The sequence below is a fragment of the Schistocerca cancellata genome, chromosome 4 (genome assembly GCF_023864275.1).
Source record: "Schistocerca cancellata isolate TAMUIC-IGC-003103 chromosome 4, iqSchCanc2.1, whole genome shotgun sequence".
NCBI classification, from domain to species: domain Eukaryota; kingdom Metazoa; phylum Arthropoda; class Insecta; order Orthoptera; family Acrididae; genus Schistocerca; species Schistocerca cancellata.
This window is the reverse complement of record NC_064629.1, coordinates 614071096-614089810: the sequence shown is the minus strand read 5'-3', so window position 1 is coordinate 614089810 and position 18715 is coordinate 614071096.

Below are 18715 nucleotides of genomic sequence, written 5' to 3'. Positions count from 1 at the left end.
TTAATTAGTGTTACAGAGACCACCCATGCACGAGCGATCAGTTATCAAAAGTATTCCCGCAGAAATATTTAAAACTATCTTGCTAATATAGTCTGTGAATATTAACACATTAAATTTGACACACTTGAATGACCTGCCTGTGGCCAAAAATCGCTAAGTTACTCTTAACTACTTGTTGCTTCGGACTGCCTATCTCATAGCTGTATTTTGTTTTTCTGTTCTTTCTTGTTTTAACATAAATAAATAATTCTGGTCCGTCGAGGACACTGCAAGTGTTGAAACTGAAAGTAATTTATAATGAAGTAGCTACAACCAGCTGCTTTTATAGGAATTTATCTTTCCGTGCTTTTGACGATGTTGACTGGAACACTCTCTTTCAAATTCTGAAGGTGGCAGGGGTAAAATACAGGGAGCGCAAGGCTATTTACAATTTGTACAGAAAGCAGATGGCAGTTATAAGAGTCGAGGGACATGAAAGGGAAGCAATGGTTGGGAAGGGAGTGGGGAGTGAGACAGGGTTGTAGCCTCTCCCCCATGTTATTCAATCTGTATATTGAGCAAGCAGAAAAGGAAACAAAAGAGAAATTCGGAGTAGGTATTAAAATTCATGGAGAAGCAATAAAAACTTTGAGGTTCGCTGATGACATGTAATTCTGTCAGAGACAGCACAGGACTTGGAAGAGCAGTTGAACGGAATGGACAGTGTCTTGAAAGAAGGATATAAGATGAACATCAACAAAAGCAAAACGATGATAATGGAATGTAGTCGAGTTAACTCGGGTGATGCTGAGGGAATTAGATTAGGAAATGAGACACTTAAAGTAGTAAAGGAGTTTTGCTATTTGGGGAGCAAAATAACTGATGATGGTAGAAGTAGAGAGGATATAAAATGTAGACTGGCAATGGCAAGGAAAGCGTTTCTCAAGAAGAGAAATTTGTTAACATCGAGTATAGATTTAAATGTCAGGAAGTCGTTTCTGAAAGTATTTGTATGGAGTGTAGCCATGTATGGAAGTGAAACGTGGACGATAAATAGTTTAGACAAGAAGAGAATAGAAGCTTTCGAAATGTGGTGCTACAGAAGAATGCTGAAGATTAGATGGGTAGATCACATAACTAATGAGGAGGTATTGAATATAATTGGGGAGAAGAGGAGTTTGTGGCACAACTTGACTAGAAGAAGGGATCGGTTGATAGGACATGTTCTGAGGCATCAAGGGATCACCAATTAAGTATTGGAGGGCAGCGTGGAGGGTAAAAATCGTAGAGGGAGACCAAGAGATGAATACACTAAGCAGGTGCAGAAGGATGTAGGTTGCAGTACGTACTGGGAGATGAAGCAGCTTGCACAGGATAGAGTAGCATGGAGAGCTGCATCAAACCAGTCTCATGACTGACGACCACAACAACAAGAACACCTTTCCGTGGAGACATTTCAAGATGCCAGTCATCCCAGCTTCGCCAACGGACTTGCCGCAGTGTCGCCACCCATTCCCGTCAAATCACTGAAGTTAAGCGCTGTCTGACTTGGTTAGCACTTGAATGGGTCACCATCCGGGTCTGCCGAGAACTGTAGGCAAGCGGGGTGCACTCAGCCCTTGTGAGATCAATTGAGGAGCTACTCTATTGAGAAGTAGCGGTACCGGTCACGAAAACCGACAACGGCTGGGAAAATGGTGTGCTGACCATATGCTCCTCACTGTCCGCACCCGGTGACGTCTGAGGGCTGGAAATGACACGGCTGCCGGTCGCTATCGTTGGACCGTCGATGCCTGTTCGGTCGGTGTTCATTTTTCTTTATTTTTTTGTCATCCCATCTTCAGAAGTTTACATGTCATGAACTTCGTTTCTTAATTAATGGCGTTGCAGAGCTCAGAAACGGAAATTTTAAAGAGAGCTATTGTGAAACGTCGTAAGTAAAAAAACAGTGTTCACGACGTGTACATAGGTGTAAACATCTGAGCCTGGGGTGAACAAAAAGTGAATGTGGCGTGTCGGGAAATACATGCCATTCATATCGATGCATTAGCCCATTGCCATGGACGCTGTTGTATTGGCTTTATGCTCTAGGACCATTGCTGTCTTGTCGCGTGGTGAGGCGACCTGCGAGTTAAGGAAGTACGTGAATATGGCCCACGGGTTGCACATACCTACTGCAGAACTGTAATAGACTGGCTGTTTCTGAGTGATCCATTCAATGCATATGCAAGTGTCTGATTTTTCACGTGTTTCTGACCCCAGTATCCTGACAATCACCTTGATACTCGCCATGGTCATGTGTAGAAATAGTAGTATCATCCACCTTCATACATAATATTGTCTTATTGCTCATTAATGCCAGAAACCACTTTTATTCATTTTAACATGTATGTTAATTGTACGAGGGCGTGTTGATAGGTAATTATTCCGCATTTTGTATGTGAAAACTCTGAAAATGTTTTGCATATAACAAATGTTACTACCACTCCACATGTTTATTATTGCTGTCTACAAATTATTTCTCAACATATTCACCTCGGCGAACAAAAAAAAAAAAAATGAAATTATCGTATGGCACTGTTGGCCGCGAGGTCCCATTCGGTGGAGTTCGGCCCCCGTATTGAAAGTCCTTTTTAGTTGACGCTACGTCGGCGACTTGCGAGTCAATGATGATGAAGGACACACAAAACCCAGTCCCCTGCCTGGAATCAAACCCGGGCCCCCTGCGCGGTAGGTGGTAACGCTACCGCTACGCTACGGAGGCGGACAACAAATTTGCGCCAACGAGAAACCAGTTTGTTGATACTGTCAGCGTAGAAGGTTTGACTTTGTTGACGAAGCCACAACCTCACCTCTGCTTGCATTCCTTCATCGCTACCAAAGTGAAGTCTTTGAACGTGTTCTTCGAATGTTGGAAACAGGTGTAAATTGGATGTGGCCGGTTTGGGACTGTCTGCAGGATAATCGATTACTATGAACCCAAGGTGTTGGATTGTTCCAGGTGTTGCAGCACTCGTGTGTGGTCTGGTATTGTAATGCTGAAAGAGAAGGTCCTGCATGTGTGGATGAAGTTTTCTGTGGTTAGAAACTCTCTTACAGCACACTGTATCTCTTACACAGCGCCATATTCAGTACACTGAGGCATAGTTCAGTACCCTCTACTGCCAGAGGCCTGCAAATATGTAGACATGAAGAATAGAGACATAGAATGTTGATAAAGTTTCCTTTATTTAAAAAGGTTTAAGAGTTTCCACATAAAAAATTCGGAGCCATTACTTCCCAGGGTGCCCCTTCTAAGAACGTTTGTCAAGTTAGTAATGAGTAAGCCCTAAGTGTAAGTTCACAATAAGCTATCTCACGATTTCCTAACCCAATCACTATCCTGATTTAATAATTTGAATACTGAGTTTACTGAAATGTATGTGACTGGTTCAGTGGAGTCAACACTACTGGGGAGTCACTGAGAGTTCTGGTCACAAATTCATTTACATCAGCATTCTCAGAAACGCCAAAATTAGAATCCTATGCTCAGGTAGTTGTACTTGTTATATTTACCTGAAAGCAATATCGGGGTTCGTAGAAATCTGATATCGTTGTATCCAGACAATTGCACCAACGCTATAACATCATAATGTAACTGACCTGTGAAAGCAACCCTCCCCCTCTCCCCAACACACTCTTTCCCCTGCGCCCTCACGTCACGCGGGATTGCTTATTGACGTCGTTGTCCTGTCTGCCAATCGCTGTCCAGCACCATAGCACCAGTGGCGTACAGGCTCACCCCTTACCACTAAAGCAATTTTAATTTTTATAATTCGGGTGCGATAGTGTCATCAGTGACTGTCTCTGCTGTGTCCAGTCATCATCATCACCATCATCATCATCATCATTCTACATTTCCAGTTTCCCAGGTACTGGTAATGAGCCTCTTCCACTTCGTGCTGTCTATATACACCTGTTCACGGAGAACATCATCCACTGTCCATCCTCTGGTCACTAGATCATACTGAGTAGTATGAAGCAAAATTTGGAAATTTGTAGTAAGGTCCTATGGGACCAGACTGCTGTGGTGATCGGTCCCTAGGCTTACACACTACATAGTCTAACTTAAACTAACTTACGCTAAGGACAACATATACGCACCCATGCCTGAGGGTGGACTCGAACCTCCGACGGGGAGAAGCCGCGCGAACCGTGGCAAGGCGCCCTAGACCACGCGTACCAGTATGAAGCGTCAGCTGCAGTAGCAAATAGCAGGGGAGAAGTAGTTTGACAGTAAGTGTTTGTCAATTCTTTTTCTTCTGATAATATGGCTGTTATTGGCAAAACCAACCCATTTGTGCGCATGCGTCACAGCATTTCTACATGGTGCAGGGTGGTGGCTAATGTTATACTACTTCTACACTGCTGGCCATTAAAATTACTACACCAAGAAGAAATGCAGATCATAAACCGGTATTCATTGGACAAATATATTATACTAGAACTGACATGTGACTACATTTTCACGAAATTTTGGTGCATAGATCCTCAGAAATCAATACCCAGAACAACCACCTCTGGCCGTAATAACGGCCTTGATACGCCTGGGCATTGAATCAAACATAGCTTGGATGGCGTGTACAGGTACAGCTGCCCATGCAGCTTCAACACGATACCACAGTTCATCAAGAGTAGTGACTGGCGTATTGTGACGAGCCAGTTGCTCGGCACCTTTGACCAGACGTTTTCGATTGGTGAGAGATCTGGAGAATGTGCTGGCCAGGGCAGCAGTCGAACATTTTCTGTATCCAGAAAGGCCCGTACAGGACTTGCAACATGCGGTCGTGCATTATCCTGCTGAAATGTAGGGTTTCGCAGGGATCGAATGAAGGGTAGAGCCACGGGTCGTAACACATCTGAAATGTAACGTCCACTGTTCAAAGTGCCGTCAATGCGAACAAGAGGTGACCGAGACGTGTAACCAATGGCACCCCATACCATCACGCCGGGTGATACGCCAGCATGGCGATGACGAATACACGCTTCCAATGTGCGTTCACCGCGATGTCGCCAAACACGGATGCGACCATCATGATGCTGTAAACAGAACCTGGATTTTTGCTATTCGTGCACCCAGGTTCGTCGTTGAGTACACCATCGCAGGCGCTTCTGTCTCTGATGCAGCGTCAAGGGTAACCGCAGCCATGGTCTTCGAGCTGATAGTCCATGCTGCTGCAAACGTCGTCGAACTGTTCGTGCAGATGGTTGTTGTCTTGCAAACGTCCCCATCTGTTGACTCAGGGATCGAGACGTGGCTGCACGATCCGTTACAGCCATGCGGATAAGATGCCTTTCATCTCGACTGCTAGTGATACGAGGCCGTTGGGATCCAGCACGGCGTTCCGTACTACCCTCCTGAACCCACCGATTCCATGTTCTGCGAACAGTCATTGGATCTCGACCAACGTGAGCAGAAATGTCGCGATACGATAAACCGCAATTGCGATAGACTACAATCCGACCTTTATTAAAGTCGGAAACGTGATGGTACGTATTTCTCATATTTACACGAGGCATCACAACAACGTTTCACCATGCAACGCCGGATAACTGCTGTTTGTGTACGAGAAATCGGTTGGAAACTTTCCTCATGTCAGCACGTTGTAGGTGTCGCCGCCGGTGCCAGCCTTGTGTGAATGCTCTGAAAAGCTAATCATTTGCATACCACAGCATCTTCTTTCTGTCGGTTAAATTTCGCTTCTGTAGCACGTCATCTTCGTGGTGTAGCAGTTTTAATGGCCAGTGGTGTACGCAAGACTTAGAAAACTACCACTAGTGTATTTTTACGGATGCTCCGATCACTTGTGATAATTAGTAATATTATTACGTTCTCTGTATGCACTTTAAGCACTGAAGAAACCCTGGGGAGGGGGGGAGTTCCCTTTCCCTTGGGGTTTTACCTGCTCCGCAAATTTTCGTCTCGCCTGTTTTGGAATGGGGGACTGATGACCTTAGCTGTTTAGTTCCCCTTAAATATCCCAACAACCACCACCACCACTGAAGAAAAAGTATCGCAACTCCAAAAAAAATTAATGTAGAGTAATGAAATTTCGGGAATGCGTTTGTCTGGGTAACATATTTAAGTGATTAATATTGCAAGATCACATGTTAATGTCAGAATGAGAGAAGCCACTGCAAATGTGAAATGCTGGTACATTAATAAATGGTGTAATCACCAGGATGTTGAATGCAAGCATGCAAATGAGCATGCATTGTGTTCTACATGCACCAGATATCATTTTGTGGAATGGAGCTCCATGCCTGTCGCACTTTGTCGGTCAACACAGGGGCAGTCAATGCTGTTTGTGGAGCACGCTGGAGTTGTCGACGATTATGTCCCATAATGTGCTCTATTGGAGATGGATCTTATGATCGAGCTAGCCAAGGCAACATCTCAACACTCTGTGGAGCATGCTGGGTTACAAGAAAGGTATGTGGTCGGGTGTTATCCTCTTGGAAACTGTTCATGATTGGCAGCACAACAGGTCGAATCGCCAGACTGACGTACATATTTGCAGCCTGGGTGCGTGGCATAGCCCCGAGAATGCTCCTATTGTCATACGAAATGGCTCCCCAGACCATAACTCCAGGTGTAGATCTAGTGTATATAGCACGCAGACAGGTTGGTAACAGGTCTTCAACTGGCATCCTTCTAACCAACACACAGCAATCACTGACACTGAGGGCAGAACCAGCTTTCATCAGAAAATACAACAGACCTCTACCTTGCCTTTTTGCTCATGCTTGACACCACTGAAGTCGCAAATTCCGGTGGTAGAATGCATGCTATAGGGTATCTGACTCGGAGCTGTCCTTAAAGTTACCGTTTTGAAACAGTTTGTTGTGTCACTGTGGTGCCGGTTTCTACGCAAATTGCTGCTCCAGATGCAGTATGATGCACCAAAGCCATATGCCACGTGTATTACAGCGTGTATGAAAAGCAGACCTGATACATATCCTCATAGTGACGCTACTACCGTCACACCTATGCGACTGGCGCGAAATTTGAATAGATATCATCTTTCAAGTGTAGAAACACAGCTTTCGTTTACGTCGCACAACTCTTTCTTAGTGCTGCGATTTTTTTTCTGTCAATGCATTTAATGTGTTTATACTTAGGTTTTGTTGTTATTGTTATAGTCCTGAAACCGGTGCAGGTGGAGTCACAACAGTTTATTGAATTTAGATGTAATATGAGAGGGATGGATGGTGATCTGCATCCTGTAAGATGCACGCCATGTAATCTGAGTAGTCACCGTGTCCTGAAGAGTCATCAGTCTACGTCACATGCAGTAGTTCTCTAAGTCTTGCATCAAAACACCAGAATGTCAGCTGCTTCCCTCACACCACATTACTGACGTCAGTGACTTCAGGAATGCTGATGCCAATATCATCCATGCCAGGGATGCTGATGCTGATGTCAGCGAGTTCCTGGTCAGAACCCTCAGTGATCCTCTAACATGTGGATCTCAACGATCCCCCAGGTGCATTACCAGAGATCTATCCACGGAAGCTATGAGAAATTAAAGGCAAAGTTTTTTCTGCTGTAGGCCATTAATCAAATCCTCTTCCCCAACATGTTGTTTGAGAAGCCTTTCTTTAAGCGTTTCATAACCATTCTGCCCCCTATCTTTGATGAAAGTCATTTAGATGAAATGAAAATCTATGTACGGTCTCCATACATACCCCTCCTTATTCGTGGCAGTGCGTTATGTGTGGCGACCCGTTACTTACGCTCATACATGTCTAAGTCTACCAGAATTGCCATCCCCAATAGCACTACCCAGAACAGATAACCTATACAGCGTTGTCTTGAGCTACATTTTTCTGTCTGTAGCGGCTGTTCCATTTCTAGTAATCTGTTTATATTCTTCTGGGACGGAAAGCCTTGTGATGCCAAATGAGGAACTACTAATATTAATTATCAACATAATTTACATACAAGCTAATCACTCACTGTAATTGTTTTTTTATGCTGTGAACCAACTCTAGGTGGGCTTCATTGGTTAGCCTGCTGACTTTTCAGAGAGAAATGTATACCTGGGATAGCCTTATGTAGTAATGATTAGTCGAGATTCATATGCGTCATTTATATTTGGTTTCTTCATGTAAATCATGCGAAGTGAAATAGCGTTGTATAATAAAATGTTTGCAGAAGGTTATGTGCCAGAGCATATGCTAACAGACTATTATCGGTCACCTGTATGCGCCAGCTGAAACTGTCATATCCCTCCTCAATTATTCGTAGCCTCATTTCCCACTCAAATACTGCTCACAAACGTACGTACGCCCGCCCGCACGCGAACACACACACACACACACACTAAAGATTTACACATGAAGAGTACGCACTCATTTCCCAAACATTAACAGAAAATTGAATATCAATGACGAATGTAGTGTTAGACCTAAACGTTCTTACGCGTATACTTTTTAATTTGTTACTGTGAGAAATGCATCACTGAGTTTCAGCGCCAGTGGGTAGCAACCACCATTACACGATTTTGCAGGAGAGTATTGACAAAACAGTGTTGTAGCTTCTGAATGCATGATTAACGAGCCACGTAATAAGCGATAATGTAGATTCAGTCATGGGCGCAGAAAGTTACAGGCTCATACAATACTGTAGGAAACTTGAGCGTTCCTATGGACTGAACTATCTACAGTACCCCAAACGATCTGTTATAGAACATTCTACGAGTAGTTAGAATCTGTTTCAAGCTATGCTGCCAGAGCTGACAAAACATATCCAGAGAAATACAGTGCCGATAATTTTTCAGCTGTTACAGTCTCGCGAAGATGCTAAAAGCTTTGAACTGACAAATGTCTATTCTTTGCCCAAAATTCACTCACAAATTTACAGTGCGTAATCCAAGAATATCATGCAACCCCCTACATGCTGCCCCTATAGAGACCGTGTAGACAATGTCGTACTGGAATATCCTAACAGATTTAAACTGTGACTCTAAATGAGGTATATTCCACTTGCAGGCATAGTATTAGAGCGCAGAAAATAAAATAAACTACGTTCAGTTGGTGGCGAATCGTTAACCTGATATCGCAAAGAGAAAATGAACGGTAAGACCAATCAGGTTCTCAGATGTCATGAAATCAAGACACCAAAATTTTCAGCAAAAAGATGAAAGTTTCCATAATCTATTCTCAAGTTTAAGAATTGAGAGAGACACGTAGGTGTTGTAGGAAAAAGTTTATTTCGTCACCTTTGGTATAAAAACTGCTGTGTGTCGTTCTTGTCTTACGTTCAATTTGACACGTTCTACTAAGGATGCAAGAAGGAATCCATCATTGGGCTGTTATAAGAGCCATCCCATAATTATGAGCCAATCGCCCCGCCTCTCTAACTGCTGCCTCTCCATCGTACGGCCTCCAGCTCCAGACATCTCGCCATCGATCACGCAGCACTTCAAGTGATGTGCGTCACTGCTTCTTCGTTATCCTGTACTTGTGAAGATCGAGGCGATTAAATTATTTAACATGGCAATTAAACTTCTGATGGTTAACAGTGAAAAACGACCTTAAAGTCCACAAAAAAATTAAATTCATCAGATAAGCAACGATCCGCAACGCTCACAGATAAGGTATATAGAGAGGTTGGGAAAGATAAAACTCATTAAAATGCCACTGGATATGTGCCTGTAAGGTCTGCGGAGTTCCCATGTGCAAAAAGAAAAAAAAAAGAAAAAACGAAAAGAAAATATTTCGTGTAGTTTAAGGAAAATGCAGGACTAAGGTATCGGAGATCCTAAAAACAAAGTGTCATAGCATTAGACGCAAGAAGAACAAAACACAATATTTGGAGTATATGTAGTTAAATGCTATATTGCTGAACTCTTATCCTAGAGGAATCGGCTCAGATCCGAGCACTATTCATCCTGACTTCATCCAATGACTATGAAGACGATCAGCTTCTTCTTAGGCAGCCAAGGGAACTAAGCACACATTCCCTCCATTATTGCACTACGAAATAACGTCGTCCAAAGTATGAAACAGGCGGTGGTAGGCTATAACGTACGGCGAATGCTCTAATCACATTCTTAGTCCTTAAACGGCATTCTGCACCAGTTTTTCGATATGTGAACAAGAATAGGCGAATGTCTCTGTCCTTATCTTCTTGTAGGACTCACAGTGAAAAAAAAAGAAAAAAACTTAAACACCAAATGAGGATGGTAGCATGGGTTTCAGAATCAACGCTCTGCATCACAATCAATGTGAAATGGACAGCTTTTGCAAACGATTGCGATGGAAACGGCATCCTACACAACAAAAAGGTGTACGAAAAGAAGTTGCACAAACTCAACGACTTGACTTGCGACAGTTAGTGCGACACACTCCTAGTACTACAGTTTTGGAAGCAATTAACTGCAGTATATAAGCAGAATAATTTCGGCAGCGACTCTTACGATCATTAAATAAAGTCCAGATACCCACATTTATTTGTAAAACTTTTAAATAAAGTCATGACATACAGTAACAAATTTACATAATCACTAAATAAAACGCACTTTTCGTATGTCCTACATCAATCTTTCTTTCTTCACGGAAAGACCTTCTACCTCACGGGCTACCGTCATTGTCAAGACATCGTCACAACCTCAGATAAAGTAAATATAGGGCAAGAAAAGATATTGAACTATGCAGAAGATAAGAAATTTACAAATTGAAAGTTAATCTTGAGCATGGACTTTAAATAAATGTGAAATTGCGAGTTTTTAAAAACCAAAGTTGAACCCAGACTTGTAATTATGTAATTTTATTATACATGCTTACGTGAATAGAACAGAAGGAAAAAAACGAAACTATTCCTCTTCATTAAAAATTAAACTGGAGTTCTAGTGTTCTCGGTAATACCTTTCCTAACTGTGTGTAGAGTATCACACAGTGCACTATGAAGACGCTTTTCAGTCGTATATGCGTCACTTTATATTTTGCAAACATGTAGAAAACTTTTGTCCAGAGACATCAAAACTACTCGTAAAGTGATCCACCGGCAAGGTTAGTTATTATGCCGTCCTACAACAAGATCCAAACAGCGACAACTCGTGACGCTTTCACTTCTCCCTCAATTCATGTGTAAGATATGATACCGACTGACCACTGCATGATCACCTCATTCCTTCATCAGCCCCTCTACAGTCACAACCTCAATTATTTTTGCTCAAATACAGCATTTTAGATCAATAAAATTTGCGAGACATTAGACCGCAATATTCGTAATTATTGCCTCCTACTGTAAATGTTATTATCAGGTCCTTCAGTAACTTCTACAGGGTGTTTCAAAAATGACCGCCCGCATCTCGTGGTCGTGCGGTAGCGTTCTCGCTTCCCACGCCCGGGTTCCCGGGTTCTATTCCCGGCGGGGTCAGGGATTTTCTCTGCCTCGTGATGGCTGGGTGTTGTGTGCTGTCCTTAGGTTAGTTAGGTTTAAGTAGTTCTAAGTTCTAGGGGACTTATGACCACAGCAGTTGAGTCCCATAGTGCTCAGAGCCATTTGAACCAGCCAAAAATGACCGGTATATTTGAAACGGCAATAAAAACTAAACGAGCAGCGATAGAAGTACACCGTTTGTTGCAATATGCTTGGGACAACAGTACATTTTCAGGCAGACAAACTTTAGAAATTACAGTAGTTACAATTTTCAACAACACATGGCGCTGCGGTCTGGGAAACTCTATAGTACGATATTTTCCACATATCCACCATGCGTAGCAATAATATGGCGTAGTCTCTGAATGAAATTACCCGAAACCTTTGACAACGTGTCTGGCGGAATGGCTTCACATGCAGATGAGATGTACTGCTTCAGCTGTTCAATTGTTTCTGGATTCTGGCGGTACACCTGGTCTTTCAAGTGTCCCCACAGAAAGAAGTCACAGGGGTTCATGTCTGGCGAATAGGGAGGCCAATCCACGCCGCCTCCTGTATGTTTCGGATAGCCCAAAGCAATCACACGATCATCGAAATATTCATTCAGGAAATTAAAGACGTCGGCCGTGCGATGTGGCCGGGCACCATCTTGCATAAACCACGAGGTGTTCGCAGTGTCGTCTAAGGCAGTTTTTACCGCCACAAATTCACGAAGAATGTCCAGATAGCGTGATGCAGTAATCGTTTCGGATCTGAAAAATGGGCCCATGATTCCTTTGGAAGAAATGGCGGCCCATACCAGTACTTTTTGAGGATGCGGGGACGATGGGACTGCAACATGGGGCTTTTTGGTTCCCCATATGCGCCAGTTCTGTTTATTGACGAAGCCGTCCAGGTAAAAATAAGCTTCGTCAGTAAACCAAATGCTGCCCACCTGCATATCGCCGTCATCAATCCTGTGCACTATATCGTTAGCGAATGTCTCTCGTGCAGTAATGGTAGCGGCGCTGAGGGGTTGCCGCGTTTGAATTTTGTGTGGATAGAGGTGTAAACTCTGGCGCATGAGACGATACGTGGACGTTGGCGTCATTTGGACCGCAGCTGCAACACGGCGAATGGAAACCCGAGGCCGCTGTTGGATCACCTGCTGCACTAGCTGCACGTTGCCCTCTGTGGTTGCCGTACGCAGTCGCCCTACCTTTCCAGCACGTTCATCCGTCACCTTCCCAGTCCGTTGAAATTTTTCAAACAGATCCTTTATTGTATCGCTTTTCGGTCCTTTGGTTACATTAAACCTCCGTTGAAAACTTCGTCTTGTTGCAACAACACTGTGTTCTAGGCGGTGGAATTCCAACACCAGAAAAATCCTCTGTTCTAAGGAATAAACCATGTTGTCTACAGCACACTTGCACGTTGTGAACAGCACACGCTTACAGCAGAAAGACGACGTACAGAATGGCGCACCCACAGACTGCGTTGTCTTCTATATCTTTCACATCACTTGCAGCGCCATCTGTTGTTGAAAATTGTAACTACTGTAATTTCGAAAGTTTGTCCGCCTGAAAATGTACTGTTGTCCCATGCATATTGCAACAAACGGTGTATTTCTATCGCTGCTCGTTTAGTTTTTATTGCCGTTTCAAATATACCGGTCATTTTTGAAACACCCTGTATGTCACACGTACTCGGGGGAGAAATCTGCAGTTGCAAAACTGTTTACAGCTGAAGCGATAAATTAAATACTTATTCACTTTAATAGTTTCTAGACGCAACGAGGATTTAGTTTTTTAAGGCCTGTGAGTTGATTCCCATTGCAGCTATCGAACGCCTTACTGAGTAGATGTGCAGACAGTATTTCAAGTGCTGAAAATGTGGCTATAGCGTCACTGTTTCACACAATCAGAATTGTGTCACACCCTTTCCGGAGGAGTAAAGCAAAGCTGTGGGCGCTCAGTGTAATCGATTGCAGTGTACGGTATATTGTTTAAATTATTTCTGATAGAAAAGGCAATGGGTGTAATATTATTTAGAATATTATTTATTCAAATAATTTACAGGATACAAGGCAGTGTTTGGAATATAGTTTATTTATTTATTAAAGAATTTGTTGGGAAATTGACTTCAGTGTATGGAATAGAGTTTATTTAAACAGTATGGAATATTTAAACAAAATAGCTCTGAGCACTATGCGACTTAACTTCTGAGGTCATCAGTCGCCTAGAACTTAGAACTAATTAAACTTAACTAACCGAAGGACATCACACACATCCATGCCTGAGGCAGGATTCGAACCTGCGACCGCAGCGGTCGCTCAGCTCCAGACTGTAGCGCCTAGATCCGCATGGCCACTCCGGCCGGCAATATTTAAACAATTGCAGTGTTCTTTTATTCCGATCGTGCAAGGAATACTGTCATGAAACACTCAGTACAAGTAATAATCTTTCCATCCTGTCTTCACACCTATTGCAGGGCAGATGTGCCGGCTGCTTCTTGTATTCCTGCAACCACTGTCGGCTGCCGCACCGCCAGCCGCCTCCTGTATTATGACGCACACGGAGCCAGCTTATGCGACGCACAACACAGAAGTCGAGCTAATCCCTGAACAAAGCATCAGGTGGCAGCAACCCTTTGATATTGATACCTGGGGAATTCCTCTCGAAACATTTGCTCTCTCTCTCTCTTTCTGTCTCTCTCTCTCTCTCTCTCTCTCTCTCTCTCTCTCTCTCAGGCAGCTACTTCCTGCCCAGTGAGTGTTTGTCGTAATACACAGTAATTCTAACTAATTCCACCCCGATGTAGATCGTTACATGCGAAAATCCTGTACAACACTATGGCATACATTTTATTTCCTCTAAGTATTCTCCCATCAGGTAAAAAAGAATCTGTTCTAATCAGCTAAATATCTGTTACGTACTGCATCACAGGATTGTTACTTACTGTGAAAATCCTGTACAGCTCTGTGGTATAGGCTATATTTCCTCTACGTATTCTCTCTTCAGGTAAAAGAATCTATTGTAATCAGCTACTTTCTGCATCACAGGACTTGAATATTATACTCATTTTTGGCTCATGATGGAGTGCTAAGATCAACCTTTGTCACAGGATGGATCCCTCCTCACTTTCAAACACCCATAAAGTAACCAAATGCTCCACCACACACGAAGTCTCCTAACCTAACACCACAGAGAGGTTGTAAATATCAGTTTCATACTATTTATCACTTTACAAATTCAGTTACACATCTGACTTTATTACAATGGTCATCTCTCTCTGTTTAGGTGAAAGATTGAAATTTCATTAGAAGATATTGCCACAAGAAAAAAACGCCTGTTTACCACTCCAGTTCCCAAATCATATCTGTGTTACCCTAGCCATCGCTTCCACCAGCCCAGTGGCACGTCATTGATATCAAATTGATAGGTTAATTAATTAAATTGATAATGAGAGTCATTTTGCATGGCTCGAAATGAGTCACCTTTACCGAACCTGTCTGGTAACGACCACATACAGCAAAACTCCAGCATGGTTTTAGACAATCTCTCTGCATCTTGTAGCTGTTCCTCACTTTCTGCCCCACCCTCCCTGCAGCTTTGTCCATGTGTTCATTCCAGTTTAAGTCACAACTGAGCGAAAGTCTGAGAGCACTATATCTACCACCTTCTGCATCCCACAGAAAAATGTGAACTGAAATAATGTGACAGGACCATATTTTAACACTTGGTGGAAATCGGAACATGTTTTTGTAGCTCCACCAACCATGTACAATGTGTATGGCCAGCATCAAACGAAGCTTTCTCCTCCAACACGAAGTGGTAGAAAAGACAGTATAAGCAGTTACGGTGGAGTTTCTTACTGGGAAAATTTGGAAGACTTCACATCATACGGGAAATGGCAGAAGGACATGGTTTTTGCTACTGAATTGCATTGCATTTCCAAACTACAAACAGGCACTGCAGTCCAAAGAATATCTGTATCTCTCAGGCTCTCAGGGTACATTCACGTCTGTCACCCAAACATTCTCTCCCTCCTCGTTATTTCCTCCCATCCGACAGAGAAAAACTATGAACTTTTAAAAACTTCACAAACGTCACCCCGTAGAGAGCTCAATAAGATATTACCACATCCCTCTCTTTTCATATATCGAAAACGAGTACCAGCTGAATGCTAACATTGAGTATATGTGTAGATCCTATTAAATATACAGTTATTGGTCCACTGGAGCAGGTGACCAGTGATTGAATTTGCTTGCACAGACCAGTGTAAAGTTTCGTCGCCCATACTGAAGGAGGACCATATCCCTGTGTTGTTGTTTGATAAGAAGTTTAATACATTCTTTATCTGCTGTAACACATAAAAGCAGTGTATGACTACAGCTTTATAGACCACCATACATGTTTGTTTTCCCACCATGACTTCAATGTCTGTGTCAGGTGCCAAACCGACATTAACACATTTAGATCCATTGGCTATCACAGAAAGTTTGTACATTGCATGGTATAAACTATGCTGCTCCCGCAACACACAGGATAGTTGAAATAGAAGACAGAGGCAGCCTTTATTATTGACAAAAATGTGCAGGACATCATAACATATGGAAAGTGGAAGAGTTTGTGGCATTGTGGAGCGTTTCCAAACAGCTGTCTAAGGTGATGACCTTGACATTTATTCTCAATTTCCACAGTGATGGGGAAGCAGATGTCCGCGTGTTCCATTGCGAAGAGCTCAAGAGCGTTGATTCCTCATATTGCGACTACACTGGTTATTAAATATACCAGCGTCCCACATTTTCAATGGCTTATCTCGCGCTTACATTAACCTGTAATCTTGCAATGTTTATCACTTAAGTATGTTATCTAGACAAATGTATCCCCGGGGTTTCATTATTTTTTGGAGTTGCGATTGTTTTCCGTCATTTTAGTTTTCTTAACCAAGCAGTAACAAAAAAGCGAGACGTTGCCTAGACTGAAAAAGTGTGAAACCGTATTTCATTAACATAATGACCCTGCCCTGTGTCGGCTGCCTGAAAATTGCGGATAAATATCAAATACGTATTCTTGGAACATGCACCCTATTCTAAAAATAATCTTGTAACTTCCACTTACCCTCAGACCGGTTTTGTTGACAAAAATGAAGTGTTTATGGCAGTTGCACTTTTAATAATGGGGATGAAATCATCTTCCAAAATCTTCACATACCGTTCGGTGGTCAGCGTGCCATCAAGGAATATCGCACCGATTATTCCGTGACCGGACCTTGCACACCACACAGTCACCCGTTGAGAGTGAAGAGACTTCACGACTGCGAAAAGCGGATTCTCAGTCCCCCAAATTCGCCAATTTCGCTTATTGACGAACCCATCCAAATGAAAGTAGGCTTCGTCGCAAAAGCCAAACCACATAGCGCGTACTAATTCCCATCATGCTCCGCGGCCAACTGCTCAGTTTGAACGTCCTAACACAAACCGTTCAGAAGTTATGACGATTTTATTTCATATAGTTTGATAATTGTCATCCTGTATGTTCTCGCCTGTAGAGGCAAACACTTGTCAGGATCTAAGGCTAGCGTGTTCAGTAACCCAACTGACAAAAAGTTACGTGGGATTATATTGTTGTCATTTGCAGCCACTCTTTCTGCGTTGTTACGTGATAATCAAAAGTCAGAGGTGGACAGTCCTCGATAACAGCTAACACAAAGTGCCACATGTTAGCGGAAATTCGTACTTCTAAAATATTCGAAACGCTCTCTGCATGTGGCGATTTTCCCCATAATTGAATAAATGATAAATGCACAGCACTAGTTTGAGACGTCAAAGTATTATATTTTAAGGGCTAAACTCAACAAAATTTTCTACTAACAAACTCTAAACTAGATGGCATAACATATCACAATTTTCAAGAAGAGCTTACTTCGTGAAACTGTACTTTCACGCCGTAATCTATTAGAAACACAAACAGGGAAAGAAATGTTGATGTTATATGTGTGAAAAAAATATTCTACGAAGAACTTCGCACGAAAGTATTATTACGAAAGTATCAGATGTTATTGCCAACATGAATTTAACGGAATATTTAGTTTTTATTTAGTTTGTACAACAAGCAAAGTTAAATATGGAATATTTCACAGTGACATTTTCCTTTTCAAGGTATCAGTCACTTAATTTGTTTAACTAGTACTAGATCAGAGTCGAATACCATAAGTCCAACGTTCGTTATAAAACAAATGTTTGATCATACAAGGTCTGTGAATGCAATGATCGTTCGTATGTCTGAATTCTTAATGTAACTGATCGTTGAATTTGGCTACTGTGCACAACGGTAACACCGTCACAGTGAGAACAACAAGGTTATGTGTGCTTCAGATTATATTTATTATCAGTGGGTCGCCTAACCATGGAAATGTTGTAGAGACAAAAGGAGCCTGGTTCAAATGGTTCAAATGGCTCTGAGCACTATGGGACTTAACTGCTGTGGTCATCAGTCCCTAGAACTTAGAACTACTTAAACCTAACTAACCTAAGGACGTCACACACATCCATGACCGAGGCAGGATTCGAACCTGCGACCGTAGCGATTGCGCGGTTCCAGACTGTAGAGCCTAGAACCGCTCGGCCACTTCGGCCGGCAAAGGAGCCTGGAATAAGACTGATATAAACATGTATTTCTTTGGTCTAATGTATAACGAAAGCTACAACAAAAATTAGCAAAGAGCAAATTTCTCTGACCCTCAGATCAAAATACTAAATGACCCTAACCCTGTGGGGAGAAACCAAAAAAGTGTGGGAGAAACCCGAATGGAGAATGCACAACAAGATCTGCTCATCTGGGCAGTTCACGAAATCTAAGTCAACGATAAAACGAGATGCCTCAAATTATATCCAAATTAAGCAACACAATCTGTCTGACAAAGTAAGCCACTAACGAGCTGCTCAGAATATTAATCTCACTACTGCAGTTGCGTCACTTACATCCCCCAACATGAGTAAAATATGCACCAAACAGTGACCATGAGACGAGTGACTCTCACAGCAAGTGGCAATCGAATGACCATGAAACATAGATCTTCCTCCACCAACCTCATGTTGTTGTTGTTGTGGTCTTCAGTCCTGAGACCGGTTTGATGCAGCTCTCCATGTTATTCTATCCTGTGCAAGCTCCTTCATCTCCCAGTACCTACTGCAACCTAAATCCTTCTGAATCTGCTTAGTGTATTCATCTCTTGGTCTCCCTCTACGATTCTTACCCTCCACGCTGCCCTCCAATGCTAAATTTGTGATCCCTTGATGCCTCAGAACATGTCCTACCAACCGAT